Here is a 10,465-nt window from a genome sequence, read left to right on the forward strand (position 1 = left end):
GTGATTTCAGGTGCCCCGAAAGGGTATGCAGATCCTGCTCTACATATGGCACCCGTCTTGTTGCTCATGTAAGTACAGATCCATGATAAGTCTAATTCAATAGGTCACATTCTGGGAAAAGAGGACGGGATTGTAGTAACGACAAATGGAACATATCCGTCGTCATCTTTGAAACAGATATTCCATAACGGTCAACCAACTCATGATGGCTTCCGTAGAATTTACGAAGGGATGTTTTCAGCTTCACCATTTGGAACTCTTGATTTAATAGCTTCCATATGAGCAGCAACTATCTATCAAGCAAATCATGAAAAGTAATACAAGCCCTGGAATGTCGTATCAACTGTAAAATATATACTCCGTATGCATGCGCTGCTAAAATGTTGCTGCATACATGTAGAAAAAGAAAGTTCACAATTGAATGCTGAAATCATCTCTTTTGTCGTACCGCGTAATGTTTTGATTTCAACCGATCCTAATTGTCAATTTCTATATGTAAGTCAAGATATGAGGCAGATATAACTGTATCTGTTATATCCTTTATCTCAAGGTCGATGGGATAGATGCGTTCAACAGTCACCAAACTTTGAATTATTTAGTGAGAGAACATCATCTATACAGCGGAAAGTGAAGATAAAGGATGATTCTAATTCTTTTCTATCTTCCTAAGAAGCTCCTGTATGAAGTCAGCTAAAAATCGCCCCGGTATATTGTTTTGTTTTGTTTTGTTAAGATTTTTAAAATCGGATATATAAATATGTATAACGATTCAATTGACAAGTTTTAAAACTGACACGCCCGCCTTCTTAAATTGATCTAGTAGAAATGTATGTCCTAGGCTATGTGTTATATCATCTTATTTTTATTTCGAAGTCGTAATGGTAACGAATACAGATGTGTTAAAGAAATGGTTGTTAACAATGATTTTATATTCCACTACAAAACACCGTTTAGTAAGTATGAATGCTCTATTCTGGTCGGTTTAAATAATAACCATAAGGAAAGCAATACATAAATATCAATGTTGTTATTTGTTATAGCATAGCATAAGCGAGGACTAATAATCCCATTACACTTTGAAATATGTATTTCACTCCACCCTTCCACTCACAACCAACCTCAAGGCGCAATTGAAAAATTGATATATACAGGTTTTGATATTCTTTTTGGTTTTTGTGCCCTTTAATGGTATACTTTCCTACATATTGTCTAAATCGAACTGATGAAGGAACAGATGGCTTTGTCATTTGTCAAAGCCAAAGTAAAGCAACAATGTTTTTTGTGAATACGAACAGTTGTTTGACTGTCTCCCTCTTAACGATTGTGCTTTTAGAGAAAGGGCGTTGAGAAACATAACATTTCTGAAACATTTCAAGGTTTAATGAAGAAACACAGACAAAAATACTTCACATCATCAAATTTCCAATTGATAGATATGACAAATTCAGCTTTCCATTATATGAGTTAACAAAGATGTGGTCAAACCGACGAGGAAAAGAAGTACTAGACTAATGAAAGCTATACATGTATATAGCTAAGTTGTACTGATTGCAGGTGGTGTTGCCGTTGGTGTCTCAAAAGGTCGAATTCTAACCCTGATGAGAAACAATATAAATTTCCAAATGCATAAAAGCAATTTTCACATTGTCATGATTGTTGCTGGAATTTCAGGCATAATATATCAGTATATATATTAAAATTTTCAAGGTCTTATTTAAATGTTACTGACTAATGAAACTTGTATTTCTATGATTGAAATTGTACTTTTCAGGGAAAATATACACGATATATTATAAGTTTATAATAAAATTTAGATGTAACTAACTGCAACATTGAGTGTGTATATATTTTGCAGGAAAGTTTAAAAGTACTTCGAATTCTATCTGCGAGGTCTGCCATGGATTTATGCCTAAGCCTTTTCCATATGTAGGTAAGGACTAAATGACATTTATAGATAATTTGGAATTTTTAATATGAAATAATATGTATCCTACTAGAATTAAAATTGAGAATGGAAATGGGGAATGTGTCAAAGAGACAACAACAGCCGAAGGCCACCAATGGGTCTTCAATGCAGCGAGAAGCTCCCGCACCCGGAGGCATCCTTTAGCTGGCCCCTAAACAAATATGTATACTAGTTCAGTGATAATGGACGTCATTCTAAACTCCAAAGTATACACAAGAAACTAAAATTAAAAATGATACAAAACTAACAAAGGCCAGAGGCTCCTGACTTGGGACAGGCGCAAAAATGCGGCGGGGTTAAACATGTTTTTTGAGATCTCAACCCTCCCCCTATACCTCTAGCCAATGTAGAAAAAACAAACGTACAACAGTACGCACAGTAAAACTCAGTTTAAGAGAAGTCCCAGTCCGATGTCAGAATAGGAAACAAAAGAAAATAAACAAAATGACAATAATACATTAATGAACAAAGGACTACTAGCAGTTACTGACATGCCAGCTCCGGACCTCAATTAAACTGATTGAAAGATTATGTCTTCATCATATGAAAATCAAGTACAATCCCTCCCGTTAGGGGTTTAGTATCATACCATCATAAAATATATGAGAAGAACATAACTTGTATCATGCCAACAACTGGTTTTTTGGAATAAATGTGTTTAATTCCGATGCAAAGACCCTATAAGTGAATCAATATTAAAGCCAAAATATGCAATCTTTAATGACCTGACAACAGTATCGTAACTATATCCGTATATTAATCATGTTTTAAGCTTAGACAATTATCCATTTTAGGCAAATGAATAGGTTTCAAAAGACAAAAGAAATGCTCATAAAATTTACGGTTATGGTTATACTTTTTTAATTAGATGCTTATGATGAAATGAAAATTCTGTCCATTTATTTTAATCTAAATTTCGATCGTCACTGCTAATATACTCAAGAATCAAAAATTTGTAGCAGAGGAAGTAGTTAAATTATTAAACGGGTGAAATTTAGAAAACGCCAGGGATCGCGAGAAAATTTTAAAGAAAGTAAAGTTGAGTTTTATGACCTGAAAATTGCTGAATGTTGTTGGACAAAAACATAATGTGACCTTATTAAGCGACAAAACATCTTAAGGATTTAAAATGATTCATAGGTATGGATATTAAGTAGTTATATGGTCCCTAGTTTTCCTTCTTTGGTCGAATATGCTTTCTAGAAAAAAAAGTCCAATGTTTATCAACGTTAACATATCAAAGTTTTTGATTGCACAAAGGATAATATCATTACACATGCTTAAAATACTTTTCTTTTTTTATCTAATATGCATTTTATCATTGCTTGCTTGTAAACGTAAGTAGGACAATTGTATCAGTATAGTTTCTAATGAACAACAAAAATAATAAATGTCTGATTTATATCTTATCCCTTGTATAACTACTTATAAAATTATCATTGAGTAATTCTCAAAAGTAGAATGCTGATTTATTGCGTCATTTATCTTTTTTTCTGTAAATTCCTGTTAATGCTATGTTATGAACTTAACAATAAAAAAAACTGCTTCTTAAAATACGAGTTTGTTACGTACATGTACTCCATTCTCTTATTACAGATAAATCATGGTACCAAAAACTACAATTTTTTTTCAGTTATAATATTAGATTATTTTTTTATTTGCAGTCAGAGGCGTTCCGAGTAAGTTAAATTTAGGTTTTGAATTTTAACTCAAATTGTTTTATTATTTCAACCTCAGTAATTTGTATTTACTTTATCAAATATGTGAATGTCGTGCTATTCATTGGAAAGAAAATATAATGAACGAATGAGTGCGTGAAAAATTAAGCGTGTTGGTCAAACAAAACAACAGACAACAATAAGAAATAAAAAAACAAAACAACAAAAATGAATAAGACATGAAAAACATAACAGCATACATGAATAAGACATGACAAACAAAACAACAGACAACAATTAGACAAACATATTATGCCAAAATACACAGCAAATTCTCGACAATTGGAAATGCTAAATAACTAAAGACAATGCATACATGTAGACGGTATTGTATAAGACTATTCATATTTCATAACATACTACTTTTATTTCTTAAGATTTATTTGTTCTTAAAATTGGCCCTTTAAATGTAACCATGTATTTTCCTTTCCCTTTCAGCTTGGGTAGCACTAGCAGGTTTGTATTCAACATTTCATTTATTTCATAATCCATTTGTCAAATGGATTTTTTATTCGTAAATGTTGGTACAAACAGAATAGATTGTCAGTACACACGTATTGAAAGATCTTTAATTTGGATAATCAAAACTATCTCTATTCTCGTATAATTTAATTTCATATAACAATGAATATACTCTAAAGCTTTTGGCTTTATCAATTCAATTTGTCTAAAATTGCCCTAAATGATCAGTAGATATACCAAGCCTTTGATTCTTTTCAAACTTCTATTTAATTTTGACTACGAACTGTTTTAATTCGAGCACATCTAAGTATCCTTCTGTCGCCGAAACGCTCGCTGTCTGGCGTTACAAATTTAAAGCCAAGTATTTTGGATGCCTTTTTTATCATCGATGAAAACTCCATTTTACCGAAAATTTAAATATACTGAGTGTATTCGTAGTTTGATGCTTTGTTTGGTTCTTGTTGCTCAGTATTTACATGACTATGTGATGTTTTGTCGCTTTTTTGTTATTTCGTTACCTTTCGTGTTTTGCCATGGCGTTGTCAATTTTACATCAACTGATGAGTTCCGAATGTCCGCTTGGTTTATCCAGCTTCTTTTTTTAGGAAATATTCAAAATAACAACAAAAGTGTATATAATAAAATAGAAGTGAAATTAACATCTGTTCGATAGTTAATAGTGTAGAAATGACATCTTAGCTGATACATGTCATTAATAAACAGTATTCTTTAATAAAGGTACCTGGTCTTATCGTTGAGCAAAATCATGCTAGTATATCGAGGTCTGTTACTGTATATATTTGAAACAATCAAGAAGACAAAAGACAAAACTTGAACTAAAAAACGGCTCTGCAAAAGCTCATAACGGATATACATACTGATAAAACCCGCTGCAAAAACCAAAGCATCACACATCACACAATCCATAGAAATTATTCAGTAGCGAGTGGGACAGGAACATGACAAGACCAGATATAGAGTCTTAGAGAGTCAAAAGATACCAAAGGGATATTCAAACTCATAAATCGAAATTCTAATATGACGTGCTTCTTTCGCTTTGTAAACAACAGCGTGATAAAATTCTCGATATATCTATACTTAGCGCAGACTCAGAGATGTGCATATTGATGGCTGTTATCATTTACCTCCCACGTAAATCCACATGTATCGTAACCTGTGTGCAAATACTATGTCGATTTCGTTGTGTTGAAATTGAAATTGAAAAAGAAACTGTAGAACCGTTATTCCTATTATAATGCATAACAAAAAGAAGTAATGCACAAGAGCTTTAAAAATGTATAAAATCAAAATAAAATAAAATTCCGTAAAATTTCATGAATGATCCTGGCGTATTAACGTCATGTCATAACATGACGTTATACGAATGAAAACTCTCTAGTCGAAGGTTTTCCATTACGTATACACCCTAAGTTTGCATGATATCGCATTAAAATGGAGTTTTGAGGTAGGTGTTGTTTCAATTCCATTCTATTGCATTATTCGCAAATTTGTGGATTTCAGCAAGTCAATATGGAGGCTAATTCCTTAGTTACGACATGTCAATTGTGGATTTGACGGTAAATAGTAGCCAACGAAAAAAAAAGGTTTGGGTTAAGAATTATAAGGATTGAACACATTTTTGCAGTGGTTATTTAAGAAATAATCCATGCAAGACTTAGATTCATTTGAAATTTGTAGCTTTTATCTTACAGGGGGTAAATTAGAACAGCCATACACACGGCAATCTTACCTTCGCTTCAGTTTTTAAATTGCCGTATTTGTCCTATTAGAATCGAAATAATTCTCAGGATAAAATTCGAATATCACGGCTCAGGCTATGTGTAAATGTCCAACAAATCTATTGCTTCCATGAATTATTTCTTAAACAAACTGACAATGTCATGGCAAAAAATGAAAAACGACGAAAAGACAAACACCAGTACAAAACAAATCATAGAAAACTACAGACTGGGCAACACGAACCCACCAAAAAAACCAGGGTTGATATCAGGTGTTTCGGAAGGGTAACAACATCTTGGTTCACATATACCCGTCGTGTTTCTCATGTAAGTACAAACCCGAATTACAAAGTCTAATTCGATAGGTCTAATAGTGGCAAAAAAAATCACCAAAGATACCAGTAAGAGTAACGATATATAAATTGATTATAATTATAGACAAGCAGGATAAAAAGTTCTGTATAAATTTACGTTGTTTTGACCAAGCTACCAACACTCATTTCATGAACGCGACTGACAAGTAAAGTCTGGGTTCAGTTTCGATCCGAACAAAATGGATGTATGGGATAAACATTACCATGGTCAGGTATTAGGGCAAAACGTTTAAACCCGCTGTATTTTTACCTTTAAACAAACTTATTGGTAAAGGTTATCTTATTAATGTTGTAATAAGATCTTTGAATATTGCTTACATTGGCACTAACATCGATTTTGTAATCAACAAATTAAAACATAACTTGTATTCGTTTCATTGATCAAAATTATTAGGGCCCCAGAATGGCGGACGCCCTAGAGTGATCAGTTTTTCCGTCCGTCTGTCCGTCTGTCCGTCCGTCCGTCCGTCTGTCCGTCCGTCCGTCTGTCCGTCCGTCCGTCCGTCCGTCTGTGTCCGCTCTATATCTAGAGAACCGTTATGACTTCAAAGTTTATACTTGACATGTATATTACCAACACCAAGGGTGTGTCATAATGTATGTACAACTTCCTAGGTCAAAGGTCAAGGTCAAAAACTTTGGTTTCAGTTGACAACCCCATGTCCTATGGTAAAGATCGTGTCCACTCTATATCTTGAGAACCGTTATGATTTCAAAGTCTATACTTGAAATGTATATAAACCAACATCAGAGGGTGTGTCATAATTTATGTACAACTTCCTAGGTCAAAGGTCAAGGACAAAAACTTTGGTTTTAGTTGACAACCTCATGTCCTATGGTAAAGATCGTGTCCGCTCTATATCTTCAGAACCGTTCTGATTTCAAAGTTTATACTTGACATGTATATAAATCAACACCAGAGGGTGTGTCATAATTTATGTACAACTTCCTAGGTCAAAGGTCAAGGTCAAAAACTGTGGTTACATTTGACAGCCCAATGTCCTATGGTAAAGATCGTGTCCGCTTTATATATTGAGAACCGTTATGATTTCAAAGTTTATACTTGACATGTATATAAACCAACACCAGAGGGTGTGTCATAATTTATGTACAACTTCCACGGTCAAAGGTCAAGGTAAAAAAACTTTGGTTTCAGTTGACAACCCTATGTCAAATGATAAAGATACAAATTTTTTGCCACACATTATTCACAGCGGGGCCCACAGAGATGACTCCCATCTCAATGATATCTATTTCGTTCAGTGTATGTTTTCTTGTTTTTGTTTAAATGTCTTTTTGATCGATGGATATGTTATAGTGTGTCTTTTTATGTTGTGATGTTACACTACTGTCTGAGGTTAGGGTGAAGGTTGGAGCCTGTTTTGCATTTGTTCTTCGCTAACGAAATTTGTAAATATAAACTTAGATAGTCCTTCATCCCTTAATTTTCAACAAAAACCTTCATTTGATCTCACACGTTAATGATGATAGCCCTTGTATTTGTTTTGTGAAACATGGAATAGGAAAACTGACTAATAACTTATTTGTTTATTTGCAGTTAAACCACCTCGTGAGTATAGTTCTACATGTTATAATGTCGTAACTTCGTCATAATTCCAAAACAAAAACAAACAGAACAAACAATCAATCAAGCAAAAACAAAACTATAGTTGAACATGCATGTTAACATTGATTTTTTATCAAAACCGTAAAATTGATTCTAGTAGCTTAATTGAATCAACGACATATTTTGAATAACGGCTCATATGTAACAAAAAATTTGTTCCGGCGTGACATTTGTTCCGCCGGAACAACTTTCATAGGAAATATGTTCCACCGGAATTTATATCACAGAAAATAAGTTCCAGCACTGTAAAATTTGTTCCGGAACTAATTTTTTGACCAAATGTGAAATAAGTTCCAGAACAAAAATCACAGCTCCATGAATTTTGTTCCAATATTAAAAGTTTTAAAAAAGTGAAATAAGTTCCTGTGATATTAGTTTTTAACGAACATATTTCATAAAAATCAATGAATATAAGTTCCGCTCATACCTATTTCACAGAAAATCGCTCATACCTATTTCACAGAAAATAAGTACCTTTGCAACATATTGCACAGTGAAATATTTTCTTGTTACACTTAAATTATAATGCAAGCTGGATGCTGTACTGTGCTTGCATGGGGTACATTTGCAATTGAAGGTATGACTGTAACTATATGATGACAATAAGAAATAAAAGCGATGGTAATGTATCATAATTTGTATTTATGTTTTATATGGTATTCCTCCTTGTTTCCTGTTAACTGTCATACATGTACTTACGTCATGGCACAGTTTCAAAAGAGTGTGTCTTTTGTTTCTTTATGTCTTTTAAAATAATTTATCAGTCACTTTGGCCTTTTCAAATTAGTACACATGTTCATCTTTAACTATACTTTTTTCGGAATGATTTTTCTTATTCTACTCTTTTCTGGCTCATAAGTGTCATTTTGATATTTTTATGTAGTATGTTATTAAACATACTACATACTCCACAGGATCCAAACTTGATGTTTACACTTTTATTTTATTACATTATCAATATAATACATGTTTTTATAATGTACTTGAATGATAAATTGAAACTCACTGATGACAAATGCTCAGTATATAAGATAACTTGTTTAACCAGTGGAACATATTTCACAGACAAGGAACTTATTTCACCAGGTGGGGAACAAATCTCACAAACCCAGAACTTATTTCACCAGGTAAGGAACAAATCTCAAAAACCCGGAACTTATTTCACTAGGTAAGGAACAAATTTCACAAACCCAGAACTTATTTCACCAGGTAAAGTGTGGAACTTATTTTATAGAGATGGAACAAATTATATAGAAATTATCTGTGAAAAAAAGGTTCTCACAGAACATATTTCCTGTGATATTAGTTCCACTGGAACTTTTTTCACAGGAACAAATTTTGGCTCACATACACACAAGTTTTTGATTTTAAAATATTTGGGCCTCAAGCTTCACTAAAGAGACATGAATTGTATTGCACATCAGGTGCAGAAAAATTGGTACCGTTAATGTTAACACAAAGAGGAAGAGTGCTTTGTCTGGAAATACTACAATAAGATGATTTAGTGATCTCAGATACTTGCGCGGTAATATCAAAACCATCAAGATCAAACTTTACTTGGATTTTATGGTTAATAATATTGTCTTTAATTTCAAAAGATTTGGTTACGCTGTATTTTCATTATCATCCAGAAACCGATTAAAATAAAACTTTTAATAACGCTTGAATAGTATATATGTCTAACACATCAATATCGATAGTGACCTGTATTTAATGACATTGTGTTTAAATTTACAGAAAATTTATCAGGTGACATTGTGTTTAAATTTACAGAAAATTTATCAGGTGATACTCTAATTGTTATCCGTAAACCAAAATGATGACGAATGCACCAACGGAAACACTAATGAACGGACATGTTCATCGAATCACCTCGTTCACCTTTGAAGTTATATTTGAAAGTCGCATTAAGCAGATTACATTACAGGTCTCCACGGTGAATCTAAGGCTTGTATTGAAATATAAATGAAGTATGAGGAATGAATTTATCTAACAGCTAACAAGAACATTTAACACTTTATGAAATCATATGCAAATTATTGTTAGATGATACGTCTCAAAGATTGTCGGGTGAATACCTAAAACTTGCGGATTGCCTGTTACATGAAATAAATGCCGTTGTTACACGTGTCACATTTAAAGGTATACTACTGCATTCATTCTTGCTATTAGTGTCACCTCCAGTTGTCCCGGTGTAGTAATATCTATACATTTTCAACCTCAATTCGAAGGTCTACTCTCTCAGAAAGTCTGTTTTCTCTGTTCCTAATAGTGAAATTTATATACAGGTTTGACTGTATTTAAGATGATTTATTTCGTGTAAAGCGAGTTTAATTAAAAATAAATACAATCGCTCATAGCATTACAAAAAGATTGAAAAAATTGTTTTTTTCCATTTTGCAGCGATTGGTTGCAATCGTCCTCTTGGTTGTAAAACAAACTATTATGACAAGGAATGTAGTGGATGTGAACCCTACGCAGACGATGGAATGTGTTGTAAAGGGTGTAAAAAGTATTAAAATGTGGATGATATCATTCAAATAAAGCGTTTAATGAAAATTATTTATCTAGTGGTGCAG

General features: G+C 33.0%; 1 long non-coding RNA gene across 1 annotated transcript; it reads left to right on the plus strand.

The window, feature by feature from the left end:
• Positions 1-891: 891 nt before the first annotated feature.
• On the plus strand, positions 892-3,645 carry LOC127723791 (uncharacterized). Its single transcript, XR_007992254.1, has 3 exons — positions 892-953; positions 1,856-1,930; positions 3,631-3,645. It is a non-coding gene; the product is annotated as an uncharacterized LOC127723791 (long non-coding RNA).
• The last annotated feature ends 6,820 nt before the right edge of the window (positions 3,646-10,465 follow it).

The sequence above is a fragment of the Mytilus californianus genome, unplaced genomic scaffold (assembly GCF_021869535.1).
Source record: "Mytilus californianus isolate M0D057914Y unplaced genomic scaffold, xbMytCali1.0.p SCAF_13, whole genome shotgun sequence".
NCBI classification, from domain to species: domain Eukaryota; kingdom Metazoa; phylum Mollusca; class Bivalvia; order Mytilida; family Mytilidae; genus Mytilus; species Mytilus californianus.